The 15,224-nt window shown below is 52.6% G+C and overlaps 1 pseudogene; it reads right to left on the bottom strand.

Annotated features, from left to right (window-relative positions):
* The window catches only part of LOC142047556 (butyrophilin-like protein 9), a 174,233-nt pseudogene that overhangs the window by 154,350 nt on the left and 4,659 nt on the right, over positions 1–15,224 (bottom strand).

Raw genomic sequence — 15,224 nt, 5'->3', positions numbered from 1 at the left:
TTTAGGTTGGATATTAGGAAAAACTTTTTCACTAGGAGGGTGGTGAAGCACTGGAATGGGTTACCTAGGGAGGTGGTGGAATCTCCTTCCTTAGAGGTTTTTAAGGTCAGGCTTGACAAAGCCCTGGCTGGGATGATTTAGTTTGGAATTGGTCCTGCTTTGAGCAGAGGGTTGGACTAGATGATATCCTGAGGTCCTTTCCAACCCTGATATTCTATGATTCTATGATTCTAATGGGCTTAATCTGCCTCAAGGGAAATTTAAGTTAGATGGTGAGAAAAACTTTCTAGAGATAATGGTAGTTAATCACTGGAACAGCTTCCAAGGGAGGTTGTGGAATCTCCTCACTGGAGGTTATTAAGAACAGGTTGGACAAACCCCTGGCAGGTACGGTCTAGGTTTACTTGACCCTGCCTCAGCGCACGGGGTTGGACTTAATGACATCTTGAGATCACTTCCAGTGAGACCTTTTTATGATGTCCCCATCCCCCACCGGCCTGGGCTGGGCCATCTGAGCTGAGAGGGGTAAAAATGAGGAAGGTTCCCTGTGACAAATTTAAAACAAAGACGTTATGTCAGGAATTTTTAATTTTAGATTTTAAAAACTGATGAATTTCAATGCTTGGATTTTCTGGAGTTTGTTATTTAATTGTCTGTTCACCCCTCTTTCCTCTGATGCTGAGTGGCTGGGCAGCACTGAGATGGGATACAGACACACACAGACACACACACACCCACACACACCCCTTACCGATGACCCTGAGGTGCTGGGTAAGGCTGAGCTGGGATCTGGTCACCTGGTTCTTGCTATCCTTGATCTCATACCCACAGAAGTAATTCCCAGAGCTGCCCTCAGACACCAGATAGTCATAGTGGTAGATGAGTTTCCCCAATAAGCTCCTCTCGGACGAAACCTCCTCCTCATCCTTAAAGAAGACGATGCGGGTGGCCAGGGCAGAGGAGAACATGGAGCACTGGAGTCGCACGAAGTCCCCTGTCCAGGCAGACATCTGGCTCAGGTACAGGGTGGGGGCAGGGAGAACTCCTGGGAAGGGGAATGGGTCAGAGCTGCCAGTGGGGCATTGGTGGTGCCCAGTGTTCTTGATGGAGCAGAAGGTAAACAGCAGGTAGGTCTGTGCCATGTCTGGGATGGAGGCTCAGATTCCAGCCCAGCTGGACAGATGGGAGAGGCAAGCTCTCTCAAGGGCCAGGCACTTTATTACCTGGGATCACTGAGGTTGCGGAAGAACCTAAGGGCTCAGCTGGGCTAGGCTCCCATTATCTGGTGCTGCGCACTGTCCTAGAGCAAGGGGCCCTGTCACGGGCACCCCACTGACCCAGTCGAGGCAGTATGGCTGGCAGGGAGGTGACCCCTCTGTGAAGGTGGCCACTGGACATTGAGGGCTGTCTAGGGCCTGGCTAACACCTTGGCCTGCCAGCGCAGCCCGTGCAGTGAAGACCACTCACTGCCCAAGGGAGCTCACCAGCCAACAGCCAAAGAGCTGTGCCCAGTCCGAAATCCCTCTGGTGTCTGCTCTACCATCCTCCTTCTCCTTGTGTCCCTCCTACCTTCGAGGTCCCCAGCTGGCACAGGAGTACCAGGAGCAATTCCAGGCCCAGGCTAAGGGAAGATCCTGGAGCAGCAGCAGAAAGAAGATCCCTCTTTCCTGGGAATCACCAGAGTGATGGGACCCAGCTCTGAACTCACACGTGAATTGCTGCCACTGGGTAGGTCAGGATCTGCCTGTCACCTTCCCCATCCCAGCTGTGCCCCGTGCTGGTGCCTTGACCAGCGGCATCCCCTGTCCCTGCTGCTCAGCCAGCAAACAACTGTGGCCGTGACCAAAAGCCACAGGCTGGCTCCACCAGCCCCTGCTGGGCTGGACACAGGGTCGCTGGGAGCGACTCCCTGGCTCAGGTCATACAGGAGCTTAGCCTGGGTGATCTAATGATCCCTTTGGCCATTCCCTCTTGAAAGCCCTTGTCCTTGCTCTGTCATTCACCCCCCATTCCACACCTTCCCGGGGTGCTGAGTTACTGGGCAGGGCTGAGCTGGGATATGGTCACACACACACAAACACACATACACACACACCCCTTACCAGTGACACTGAGGTGCTGAACAGGGCTGAGCTGGGACCTGATCACCTGGTTGTCACTGTCCTTGATCTCGCACCTGCAGGAGTAATTCCTGGAGCTGGCCGTGGATACTGTATGGTCAGAGTTGTAGGTGAGTTTTCCCATTGAGCCCCTCTGGGATGAAACCTCCTCCCCGTCCTGACAGAAGATGATGCGGGTGGCCAGGAGCTGGGAGATCACAGAGCACTGGAGCTGCACAGAGTCCCCCAGCTTTGCAGACGTCTGGCTCGGGTAGAGGGTGGGGGCAGGGAGAGCACCTGGGAAGGAGAATGGGTCACAGCTGTCAATGGGACAGGAGGAAAATGGCAGGTGTAATGGCATGCCCAACACCCTGCAGCCTGACCCCGTAGCCCATGCATTGAAGGACAGTCACTGCCCCAGGGAGCTCCCCAGGCAACAGCTGAGAAGCTGTGTCCAGAGCCTAACTGCTCCGGCATCTACTCTAACATCCTCCCTGTTCTTGTGTCCCTCTCGTCCTGCAGCCATCAGCTGGCACCGGGGAAACCAGGGGCTATTCCAGGCCCAGGCTAAGGTAAGGTCCTGGAGCAGCAGCAGGGAGGAGATCCCGCGTTCCTGGGAATCACCAGGACAATAGGACCCAGCTCTGAACTCGCAGGGGAATTGCTGCTTTCGCTGGGTAGGTCAGGATCTGCCTGCCACCTTCCCGACCCCAGTGGTGGCCCCTGCTGGTGCCTAGCTGGCAGCATCCCCTGCCCCTGCTGTTCAGATAGTCAGCAAAGAAACACAGCCACGACCAAAAAAACACATCCCAGCTCAGCCAGCCCCTGCTGCCTGGGCACAGGGCCTTTGGGCATAGCTCCCTGGCCCGGGTCATACAGGAGCGCAATCTGGGTGAGTTAATGGTTCCTTCTGGCTGTACCCTCTTGGAAGCCCCTTGCTCAGCCAGGCTGAGTGTTGACAGCACTGCTGATATTGAAGGATGAGGTGCAGGCTGCATCCGGGAGGGGCGGAGCTCCAGAGACAGCCCTGCGGCCTCAAGGGACTAGGAGCTAGTGCCATGGGAAAGTGAATCCCTTGGGGTCAGAGCCGTGGTGTTCTCTGCTTCCCAGGGTCAGTGCCCAAGGGGTGGGATGGGCCATAGATGTGACTCTCTATCACATTTCACACTGGCCCCAGGTCACAGGAGAGAGGCATCGGGGCAGGGAGGGATCAGCCAGGAGACTTGCGAGCCCCCCTCAGACCTCACACAGCCCCATCCGCCTTCCTATGCCGTTGGCACTGGCACAGCACTGAACAGAACATGGCCCAATGGGTGGTGTCTGGATGCCCTGGAGTGGGAGGGGTAAATGCCATGGATTGGTTGGGGACAGACACACGGACTCAGCAGGAGCTGAGCAGATCTCCTGGCTGCTGGGACTCAGTGCTGGGAACAGGAAGGTGATATGTGTTCAGTGCCGGGCTAGAATCTCCCTTTCTCTGAGAAGCCCTCAATAGCTGATGGGGTCTGTGCTCCCCCCGTGGTCCCTGCTACCAAGGTAACAAAGCGCCCTCTACAGAGATGGGTGGGCTCTGGGTCTGTAACACGCCGCATCGCTCTCCCCAGCCCATGCACTGAATGGCATTGACAGGAAGGCACCTGGGAACCAAGACCCTTCATCTCTCTTCAACACAGAGGAGCCTGGGGCCTGGTTCCAGCCCCACCCATCAGGGGCACCTCCACCTGCTCCATGAGGTTGTGCCAGGCACTGTGCAGAGCCCTGAACCCTACAGGTCCCCTCTGGGCTGGTGAGGCCCATGCAGATAGCCTGGAGGGTTCCCATGCCCCTGCGGGATCAGCTCTGAGTGTCTCTGTACAGCGTTCTGCTAACAACCCAGCAGTGCCTAAGTTCATCCCCAGCCCCGATAACTGAGCTCAGCCCCTCAATTCCCCAGCAGAGCCAGCAGCAGGGAACACTCTACGGACAGACAGTAGGTTGGGCCCAGATCTGATAGGAACGTTTGAGAGTCAGACCCAAAGCAGAACCCTCGATCCCAACCCCCTCTCATCAGTAACAGAACCAGAGCCCAGCCTGGATCCCAGCTCAGTGTTTCTGGCCCCTCAGTAACAGGGAGCCCTGGGGCTGGACCCCCTGATAATCTCTCACCCTCCAATGACAACAGCCCTCTCTGCTCTCTCTGCCTCCAGCTGAGCTGACATCTCATGACCCCCGTCCCCTGAGCCTAGCCCATCCTGACTCCATGTGCCTGGCGTGGGGAGCTGGGCCCAGTGACATGCCAGGGGTTTGGATACAGCCAAATGCAGGTCACAGCTCCCAACATGGAATGTTGGCCAGACCTGCAGCCTGGGGCCTGGGCTGGGACAGCAGGGACCCAGGAAAGGATTTGGAGATCCTAGGGACAAGTAACTAGACACGAGCTCCCAGGGCGCTGCGGAGGAACAGGCCTGATGCGGTCCTAGACTGTGTAATGAGAGGAGCAGGGAGGGGATTTCCCCCGGCATGCAGCCTTGGTGAGGCTGATACTGGATCCTGCATCCAGTTGTGGGGACCCCAGTTAAAAAGGCTGTTGGAAAAGTGCAACAGGTGCAGGGCAGAGCCAGAAAAACGCTGCAAGGGCTGGAGAAGAGGCCTCCCAGCAGAGGCCAGGGGAGCTCCATGTGCAGAGCTGGTCAGACAGCTGGGCTGGTCACCAATTCTCCAGTTTGTCCAGGTCATTTTGAATTCTAATCCTGTCCTCAAAGTGCTTGCAATCCATCCCATCTTTTTGTCATTTGCAAATTTTACAAGCCTACACTGCACTCCATTATCCAAGTCATTAATGAAAATAGTGAATAGTACCACATCCAGGACAGACTCCTGTAGGATCCTCAGCTTGACCACTGATAACTACTCTGAGTACAGTCTTTCAACCAGTTGTGCACCCACCATAAAATAATTTAATCTGCACCACATTTCCATTGTATTATTATGAGAGTATCATGTGAGACTGTGTCAAAAGCCTTACAAAAATCTAAATAGATCCCATCTACTGTTTCCCCACTATCCACTAGGCCAGTAACTCTATCAAAGAAGGAAGGTAGATTGGTTTGGCCATGCTGGCTATTCCTTATAACCCTGTTATCCTTCAGGTACTTATCACCTAAGGGGAACATGGGGGGAGCCCAACTGTCACCTGAGGGGGGCAGAAGGGGGAACGGGAATGGCCAACTGTCACCTAAGGGAAGTGAAGAGGGGGGGGCCCAACTGTCACCTGGGGAGGATCTCAATAGGCTGGAGGTGGGGTCAGGAAAAGCCTTCTGATAAGAGGAGGACAGCGGGATGGAGGGAGGGGACAAGGGTTGGGCAGAGAGAATGGATGGCAGAAATGGGAAGGGGCAGGAGAAGGGAATGGGATGGAGATAGGGGAGGAGAACGAGATGGAAATAGGATGAGGGATGGGAGAGAAGCAGGATAGAAACAGGGCAGGGGGGAGTGAGAACCCAGACAGGGCCCATGGGAGCTGCCCTTTTTGTTCCCAGGTGCCCGGAGGTCTCCCCACACCCCACATAACCCTGTTCCTTAGAGCATAATTAAAGCCCCCGTCTTTCCCAGCTCCCCCCATCATGGGGCAGATTTAAATGAAGCACAAGATCAGGAAGTTGTCCATGCGACTGGGTTTTTCCCTGCTCATGACTGTTTCCCTTGTGCTACCTGCCATAGGCGCCAACTCCGTGGATGCTCAGGGGTTGGAGGACTCATGGAAAAAAAATACTGGGTGCTCAGCACCCACCAGCCGCCTCGCAGATCAGCTCCTCCCCCTCCTTCCCAGCACCTCCCACCTCCCACGATCAGCTGTTCAGCGGGTGCAGCAGGCACTGGGGGTGTGTGGGAGAAGCAGAGGCAGGAAGATGCTGTGGGAGGGGACAGGAAGAGGTGGGGTTGTGGGTTTCGAGGAAGGGGTGGAGTGGAGGTGGGGCCTGAAGTGGGTCTGAGGTGGAGCACTCCCTGGGATCTGAGTAAATTGGCACATATGCTACCTGCTCCTACTCCTTGATCTCCTGGTAACCTGACCCTGCTCCCTCCTCACACCTGACTCCTGTTCCAACCACTAGGCATGACTGCTCATCTCCGGGTCATGATATTCAAACAGAGCTACCATGTGTCTGGCTTTCTGAGCTGGGAAGCTCACTCCCAGCTGCAGTGTAGACATACACCAGAGGGCCAGGACCACTCCCAGCTCTTGTGAGAACAAAGTGGGTAATGAGACCCATCAGAGTGCATATAGAGCCCATATAGAGCATAGTAGGGTTTGGAGGCTCTGTTCTTTCAAGGTCCAGGCCTAGACTAGGAGGGGGGAAAACAGGACAGGACTGAGAAACTGAGGGCTGGGATAGCCAGGAAGTGGTGGGTGGGGACTGAGGGATGCCAACAGAGCAGGGCTGGGGGAGGATGCCCAGGGCTGGGACAGCAGGGGGCTGCAGGCAGTGGCAATGTTTGTCCCATGGGAAACCCCTGCAAAACTCAATTCCAAGCCCCCTTTCACTGACCTTGCAAGTACAGTGTGTATGAGGGTGGAGGGGGAAGGTAACAGGGATGGACAGGACTGTGGAGCTCAGCTCTGGATTGCAGAGAGTCAGTGGGTGAGCACTGAGGGGCAGTAGCAGAGTTGGGTGCAAGTGAGGAGCCCGGCATTAGGATAGCAGGAATTTTGCAGATCAGAACTGAGATGTAACCACAGATCTGCTTGGAGGAAGCCCCTGGCTCTGAGCTTGTTTATACAGCCCTATAGTTCAGCATATGGGGTTATGATGATGTACAGTTCGCACCAAAGTGCTGCGCTGTAACTACCCACTAAACGGTACCTAGCTGGTCCGCTTCAAATATGACTATTGGAAATGTAAGCTAGGAATCTTTCAGTTCACACCCACAGCATCCACACGGGAATATTACAGTGCAACACTTTGGTGTGCATTGCTATTCGCACTCCTGTAATCTGATTGGCCAGTGAATATATAAGTTGAGTCTCACCAGTCCATATGCATTAAATTCACTCTCTGTTGTTCAGGATGATACTGAAATCTGAGCTGCAAACCCTGCAGTGTTTGACTATTTCCAGGGCAGGGGGAGATGATCATGGAGGTGACTAAGGTCCATACAGTGCGTGTGATGATATTTCTATCTTATTATACCATGGAAGCACAGACACACATTTACTCGGGGGTTAGCCAAGTACCTGCTTCCTAGGTCTTCTCACTCTCTGAAATAGGAATAGAAAAGAGTTAGACCCAGGCTACGTCTACACTACCCGCCGTATCGGCGGGTTACAATCGATTGCTCTGGGATTGATATATCGCGTCTCATCTAGACGCCATCTATCAATCCCCGAGCACGCTTATATCGATTTCGGAACTCCACCAACCCCAACGGAGTTGCGGAATCGACAGGGGGAGCCACGGACATTGATCCCGCGCGGTGAGGACGGGAGAGTAATCCAATCTTAGATATTCGACTTCAGCTACGTTATTCACGTAGCTGAAGTTGCGTATCTAAGATCGATTTTCCCCTGTAGTCTAGACCAGCCCCCAGAGACACACACTGGGTGGTGCTGTACACTCCCTAGTGACTGGGGTTTGCCACAGACATCCCAGCGCTGCACTCCCAGCCCCAGTGCAGGAGCCAGCAGGTTTGACAGGAGCAGGGCTGGCAGTTGTGATCTGCACCAACATGCAGGAGGCCTGGGGAAGTTAGCCGTTGTCTATACACACACTAGAACTAGTTTAACTATTTAGGTTTGAAAACACTCCTTGAGTTAAACTGGTGCACGGCTGTGTGTAGCACAGGCCTTGGACTGGTACAGCAGGGCTGGTAGAACCGTGGGGTGGGATCAGTTACTCAACAGCGACCCCTCTGGCTAGTTACAGAACAGCACTGATCCTCAGGGCTCTTCCGGATAGTCCTTCCTTTGAGAACCCCAGTCACTGTGCTGACATGTTGTATCCATTTTCTCCACTTTTCGTCTGTATTTGCCTACATGTCTCCCCAGGGCCCCGCAGAATGGGTCAGCACTGCTCATCACCATCACAAACCAATATTGTTATTAAATACAGAAAAGTTCACAGTGGAATAAATTAGACGTGTGCACTTAATAAAATGTTGCTGCTGCATCTGTTCACACATATGAGATAGTGAATGTCATAGATTCGTAGAGTTTCAGGCAAGGAGATCCATTAGATCATCTCCTCTTACCTGATGTATATCAAAGGCCACAGATTCTCATCCAGTTTCCCCTGCACTGAGCCCAATAACCTAGGTTTGGCTACAGCATCTTCCAGAAAGGTGCCCAGTCTGGATCTGATCCCATCAAGAGATGGAGAATTCCCCACTGCCCTGGGAAGCTTGCTCCAGTGGTTAATCATCCTCCCTGTGTCCTGTGCATTCAGCAGTCACAGGGATTGAATCATCTCACATAGCGTCATTGACCTTGCAATGTCATTTCCTTTAAGGAGAATAGAGTCACTGAGCAACTGCCCAGACTTACTGGGACTGAATCTGACCCAAATTTGTCATTGCAAGGCCATCTCCCCCAACTACATATACGGAATCTCACAATCACAAACCTTTGGGTTTCTGCTGCAAAATACACATTTGCCAACTTGTTATCATCAGAGTGTGTGGGAACATGGGGAAGGTGAGGAACCATGCCCAGAGACCTACTGGCTCCATCCCTTTCACTGCACTGAGTCCACAGATAACACCAAGTGTCACAGAGCTCACACATCTCAACAGACAGAGCAAGAGATACTGCAGGAGACCTACCAAGATTTAACAGAGCCTCTTCTGTAGAGGGTTTCTTCTGAGAGGCCTTTCGCTTTGCTGTAAGACAGAGAATCAGACATTGTAGTGAGACATGGAAAGAAGGAGAAACACTGAGCAATGTGCTAATACAGGTGGGATCAGGGACCCCAGTGTGTTTGTTAATTTGGTTTCTTTCCTTAAAACCAACACAAGGTAAATATCTGAACAAAAAGACACTCCCATGCCCCAGCCCAGTGCCCTCTAGGGCCGGGCTCTAAACAGGCAAATAACACATTCCCATTACCTGTGTATCCAAGATATACACAAGCTCCAGCAGCAATAAAAACCAGAGTGAACAATACCCAGGATGCAGTCCACCAGGGAGAAACATGGGGGAAGATGTCACCTGGCAAAGAGACAGCACAGTGTGTGAGGAGCACAGTCCCATCCTGGAGATGGAGCATGGTGTTTGCCACTAGAATTGACAGCTTAGTCCAGGCCCACTGACAGCAATTCTGGAACCCAGGGCAGAACAGTCAATGAGCCCCCACGCACACACAAGCCTGCGCAGACGTGGACCGCCTGACATTTGGGTGGTGCTGCGCCTGCCCTGGCTAGTGCCCAGAGAGCTGCTGGCTGTGCTCGCTGCTGGGCACACTCTTCCAGCACAGCCAGGGCTTCCACATGCCCAGCCGGTAGGGTTGCCAACTGTTTAATTGTGCAAACACAAAGACCCTTGCTCCTGCACCTGCTCCTGCTCCTGCACCACCCCTTCCCGGAGGACACGCTCTCTGCTCACTCCATCCCCCATCCCTCTGTTGCTCACTTTCCCCCACCCTCACTCACTTTCACCTGGCTCGGGCAGGGAGTTTGGGTGTGGGTGCAGAGTGTGGGTTCTGGGAGGGAGTTTACTTGCGGGAAAAGATGTGGTGTCAGGCTCTGAGAGAGAGCTTGGTGTGGGAGGGGGAGTGGCGTCAGGCTCTGGGAGGGAGTTTGGTTGCGGGAAAGGATGCAGTGTCAGGCTGAGAGGGAGTTTGGGTGTGGGAGGAGGTGCGGTGTTAGGCTCTGGGAGGGAGTTTGGGTCCAGGGTTTGGGCTCTAGGCTGGGACAGAGTGTTGGGGTGCAGGATGGGTCAAGGAGTTCCCAGAGAATGGGAGCTGTGGAGTCATCACTAGGAACAGAGCCAGCATGCAGAGACCTCCCTCCCTCCTCGCCCAGTGGCTATAGGGTTGTTCTAGCCACTTCTGGGAGCAACGCAGAGTGAGAGTGGGCAGAAAGCCTGTCTTAGCTCTGCTGCATTTCCAGTGGCAGCAGTTCCTGGGTCCTTTTAAATCACCCAGACCCCTGCGCAACTGCCCCTTTTGCCCCCCCACACCCCTCCATCGGCAGGCCTGGCTTAGTGCTTGCTCAGGGACTCCAGAAATTCCCAGGACTGAAGGGTACGTCCCCTCCACACTCAAATCACAACCACAAATGGGAGTCATTGGAACCAGAGAAGCCCACACAGCATCAGTTCCAAGCACCAGGAGTCTGTTCTGCCCGAATCTCTCCCACTGCTACAAGCCAATAGCCAGAGACCCTGTGCCCAACCTGCCCAGCTGTTTGGATGGTCACTGTCACAGCCTTTCAGTCCTCAGTCACCACGTCCAGTTCAGATAAATTCAGCGGAGAACAATTTTTCCTAGTTATGTTATGAGTTCATGGATTCAGGACTCACAGATATTAAGGCCTGAAGGGGCCATTATGACCATCCAGGCCTGATCTACACTACAATTCTAGGTCAAATTTAGCAGCGTTAACTCGATTTAAGCCTGGACCCATCCACACGACGAAGCCCTTTTTTTTCAGCTTAAAGAGTTCTTTAAATCAATTTCTTTTCTTCACCTCCAATGAGGGGATTAGCTCTGAAATCGGCCTTGCCGAGTCAAATCTGGGATAGTGTGGACGCAATTCGATAGTATTAGCCTCCGGAAGCTATCCCAGAGTGCTCCTTTGTGACCGCTCTGGACAGTGCTCTCAACTCAGATGCACTGGCCAGGTAGGCAGGAAAAGGCCCACGAACTTTTGACTTTCATTTCCTGTTTGGCCAGCATGGCAAAGTGCAGGTGAGTGCAGATCTCATCAGCAGAGGTGACCATGGTGGAGTCCCAGGTTCACAAAAGAGCTCTAGCATGGACCAAACGGGAGGTACGGGATCTGCTTGCCATATAGGGAGACAAATCCATGCTAGCTGAATTCCGTTCCAGTAAACAAAATGCTAAAACATTTGAAAAAGTCTCAAAGGCATGAAGGAGAGAGGCCATAACAGGGACGCACAGCAGTGCCATGTAAAAATTAAGGAGCTAAGGCAAGCCTACCAAAAACCTAGGGAGGCAAATGGCCACTCTGGATGAGAGCCCCGAACATGCCACTTCTATGATAAGCTGCATGCCATGCTAGGAGGTGCAGCCACCACTACCCCAACCCTGTGCTTTGACTCCATCAATGGAGAATCACGCAACATGGAAGCGGGTTTTGGGGACAAGGAAGATGATTATGAAGAGATTGAAGATAGCTCACAGCAAGGAAGAGGAGAAACCAATTTCCCTGACAGCCAGGAACTGTTTCTCACCCCAGACCTGGAGCCTGTAACCCCCAAACCCACCCAAGGTGTGCTCCCAGACCCGGAAGGCAGAGAAGGGACCTCTGGTCAATATACCTTTGTAAATATTACACATGGTTTAAAAGCAAGCATGTTTAATGATTAATTTGCCCTGGTATTCTCTGCCAGTACAGCTACTGGAAAAGTCTGTTAACATGTATAGAGATAGAGAGGAAATCCTCCAGGGACATCTCCTTAAAGCTCTCCTGGATATACTCCCAAAGCCTTTGCAAAAGGTTTCTGAAGAGAGTGGCCTTATTCCATCCACCATGGTAGGACACTTTACTATGCCAGGCCAGTAGCATGTAGTCTGGAATTTCATAACAAAGCATGGCAGCATACGGTCCCAGTGTTTGCTGGCATTCAAACAACATCCATTCTTTATCTTGCTGTGTTATCCTCAGGAAAATGATATCATTCATGGTCATCTGGTTGAAATAGGGTGCTTTTATTAAGGCAACATTCAGAGGTGCTCGTTCCTGCTCGGCTCTTTGGCTGTGGCTGAACAGAAATGTTCCCTGCTGTTAGCCACATGGTGGCGGGAGGGGTGAGGAGTGAGTGATCTCTCACACCAAACCGGCAGGCCCTCAAAACAAGAGGCAAAATGTGACCTTGTAACGAAAGCACATGTAATGTGTAATGTGAACAGCAAGGTTTACCATGAAAGAGTGTACCCATTTTTCTGTAAAATGTCTTTTAACTACCATTCTCCCTTTTCCTCCACCAGCTACAAATGTTTCTCCTTTGCAGAGGCTAGCAAAGATTAGAAGGTGAAAAAAACGCACTTGGGATTAAATGTTCTCTGAGCTCCTGCTGTCCTCCCACACTGACAAAGCACAGTAGAATGCGTGGAGGCAGACAATGTCAGAATGCAGGAAAGCACAATATGAACGCAAGGAGAGGTGGCGGGCTGAAAAGAGAAAGTGGCGGGCTGAAGATGATAGGTGGCGTCAGCTTGCTAACAGAAGGCAACAGTTGATGCTCAGGCTGCTGGAAGATCAAACTCATATGCTCCAGCATATGGTTGAGCTGCAGGAAAGGCAGCAGGAGCACAGACCACCGCTACAGCCCCTGTATAAACAACAGCCCGCCTCCTCACCCAGACACCCAAGAATGCAGTGGAGGGGCCTCCGGCCACCCAGCCACTCCACCCCAGAGGATTGCCTAAGCAACAGAAGGCTGGCCTTCAATAAGTAAGTTTTAAACCAGGCCTGCACAACTCGTAAAGCGGCGAGGGCCACATTACTCCAAAGAAAACAGCTGAGGATCGAAACCCCCCGGCCCCGCAGAAACACCCGCCCAGCACCTCCCGGCCCTGGGAAACACCCCGCCCCAGCACCCACCCAGCCCTGCAGAAATAAACCCTCCTTCCCCAGCACCACCCCACCAAAACAGCTGTTGGCCAAAAAGGAAGGTTGGGGGTGGGGAGGTGATACTTGATTTTAAATCAACCAGGGGCTCCCAGGTGAAGAGGTGGCTGGGAGCCCTCAGGGGCAAATTAAAGGGCCCAGGGCTCTGGTGGCTGGGGGAACCCAGAGCTTTGCGGTGCTGGGGCAGGGATTTAAAGGGCCCAGAGCTCCTGCCGCTGAGGGGAGCCCGAGCCCTTTAAATCCCAGCCCCAGCCCATCCACTGGAGCCGCAGCCGGGATTCAAAGGGCTCTGGGCTCCCTGCAGAATGCTGTGTGCGTGGGATTTAGAATCCCCCCGCAGACCATACAGTGAGCCTCCGCGGGCCGCATGCAGCCCTTGGGCCGTATGTTGTGCAGGCCTGTTTTAAAGTTTTAAAGTGCAGTGTGGCCTTGTCCTTCCCTCCTTCCCCACTCCTCCCCAGCTACCTTGGCTGTAATTCCCCTATTTGTGTGATGAATTAGTAAAGAATGCATGAATGTGAAGCAACAATGACTTTATTGCCTCTCCAAGCAGTGATCAAAGGGGGATGGGGAAGGTGGCCAGCTTACAGGGAAGTAGAGTGAACAGGGCGGGGAGTTCAGCAAGGAGAAACAAACAGAACTTTCACACCGTAGCCTGGCCAGTCATGAAACTGGTTTTCAAAGCTTCTCTAATGCGCACCGTGCCCTCCTGTACTCTTCTAATCGCCCTGATGTCTGGCTGCATGAAATCAGCGGCCAGGTGATTTGGCTCAACCTCCCACCCCACCATAAACGTCTCCCCCTTACTTTCACAGAGATCGTGGAGCACACAGCAAGCAATAGTAACAATGGGAATATTGGTTTTGCTGAGGTCTATCCGAGTCAGTAAACTGTGCCAGTGAGCTTTTAAACATCCAAATGCACCTTCTACCACCATTCTGCACTTCTTCAGCCGATAGTTGAACTGCTCCTGACTACTGTCCAGACTGCCTGTGTACGGCTTCATGAGCCATGGCATTAAGAGGTAGGCTGGGTCCCCAAGGATAACTATAGGCACTTCGACATCCCTAGTGGTTATTTTCTGGTCTGGGAAGAAAGTCCCTTCCTGCAGCTTTTGAAACAGACCAGAGTTCCTGAAGACACGAGTGTCATGTACCTTTCCCGGCCATCCCACATTGATGTAGGCAAAACGTCTCTTGTGATCCACCAGTGCTTGCAGCAGCGCTGAAAAGTACCCCTTTCGGTTTATGTTCTCGCTGGCTTGGTGCTTCGGTGCCAAGATAGGGATATGGGTTCCATCTATCGCCCCACCACACTAAGAGAATCCTATTGCAGCAAAGCCATCCATTATGACCTGCACATTTCCCAGAGTCACTACTCTTGATATCAGCAACTCATATATTGCATTGACTACTTGGATCACAGCAGCCCTCACAGTAGATTTGTCCATTCCAAATTGATTCCCGACAGACCGGTAGCAGTCTGGCGTTGCAATCTTCCACAGGGCTATTGCCACTTGCTTCTCAACTGTAAGGGCTGCTCTCGTCTTGGTATTCTGGTGCTTCAGGGCAGGGGAGAGCAAGTCACAAAGTTCCATGAAAGTGCCCTTACGCATAAGAAAGTTCCGCAGCCACTGGGAATCGTCCCACACCTACAACACTATGTGGTCCCATCACTCTGTGCTTGTTCCCGGGCCCAGAATCGGCATTCCACAGCATGAACCTGCCCCATTAACACCATGATGTGCACATTACCGGGGCCCGTACTTTGTGAGAAGTCTACATCTCATGACCGCGCTACCGTCGCCTCCTTGCCTGGTTTTGCTTTGGCAGGTTCTGGTTCTGCATATACTCCAGGATAATGTGCGTGGTGTTTACAGTGCTCATAATTGCCGCAGTGATCTGAGTGGGCTCCATGATCCCAGTGCTATGGCGTCTGGGCTGAAAAAAGGCACAAAATGATTGTCTAATCTGATGGAGGGAGAGGGCACTGACAACATGGCTTACAGGGAATTAAAATCCACAAAGTGGGTGGCTTTGCATCAAGGAGAAACACAAACAACTGTCACACAGAATGGCCCCCTCAAAGATTGAATCCTGGGTTTAGCAGACCATTGATTTCATGGAGAGAAGGAGGAAGCAAATGAATACAAAACAAATTAGGTCTATTTCTTGTTTTGATCCACTCCATCTATCTTTTACATCTTTAGGCTGGCAGTAGAAGGTGCAGTTCGACTGCTAGCCATCGTCATCTCCTGGGTGCTTGCCAGAAGACGGTACAGTAGGACTAATAGCCATCATCATCTCCTGGGTGCTTGGCAGAAGATGGGAATGACCTGCC

This window comes from Chelonoidis abingdonii, chromosome 11 (genome assembly GCF_003597395.2).
Source record: "Chelonoidis abingdonii isolate Lonesome George chromosome 11, CheloAbing_2.0, whole genome shotgun sequence".
Lineage (NCBI taxonomy): Eukaryota > Metazoa > Chordata > Testudines > Testudinidae > Chelonoidis > Chelonoidis abingdonii.
The sequence above is the reverse complement of the archived record's forward strand: the minus strand, read 5'-3'. Positions and strand labels throughout refer to the sequence as shown.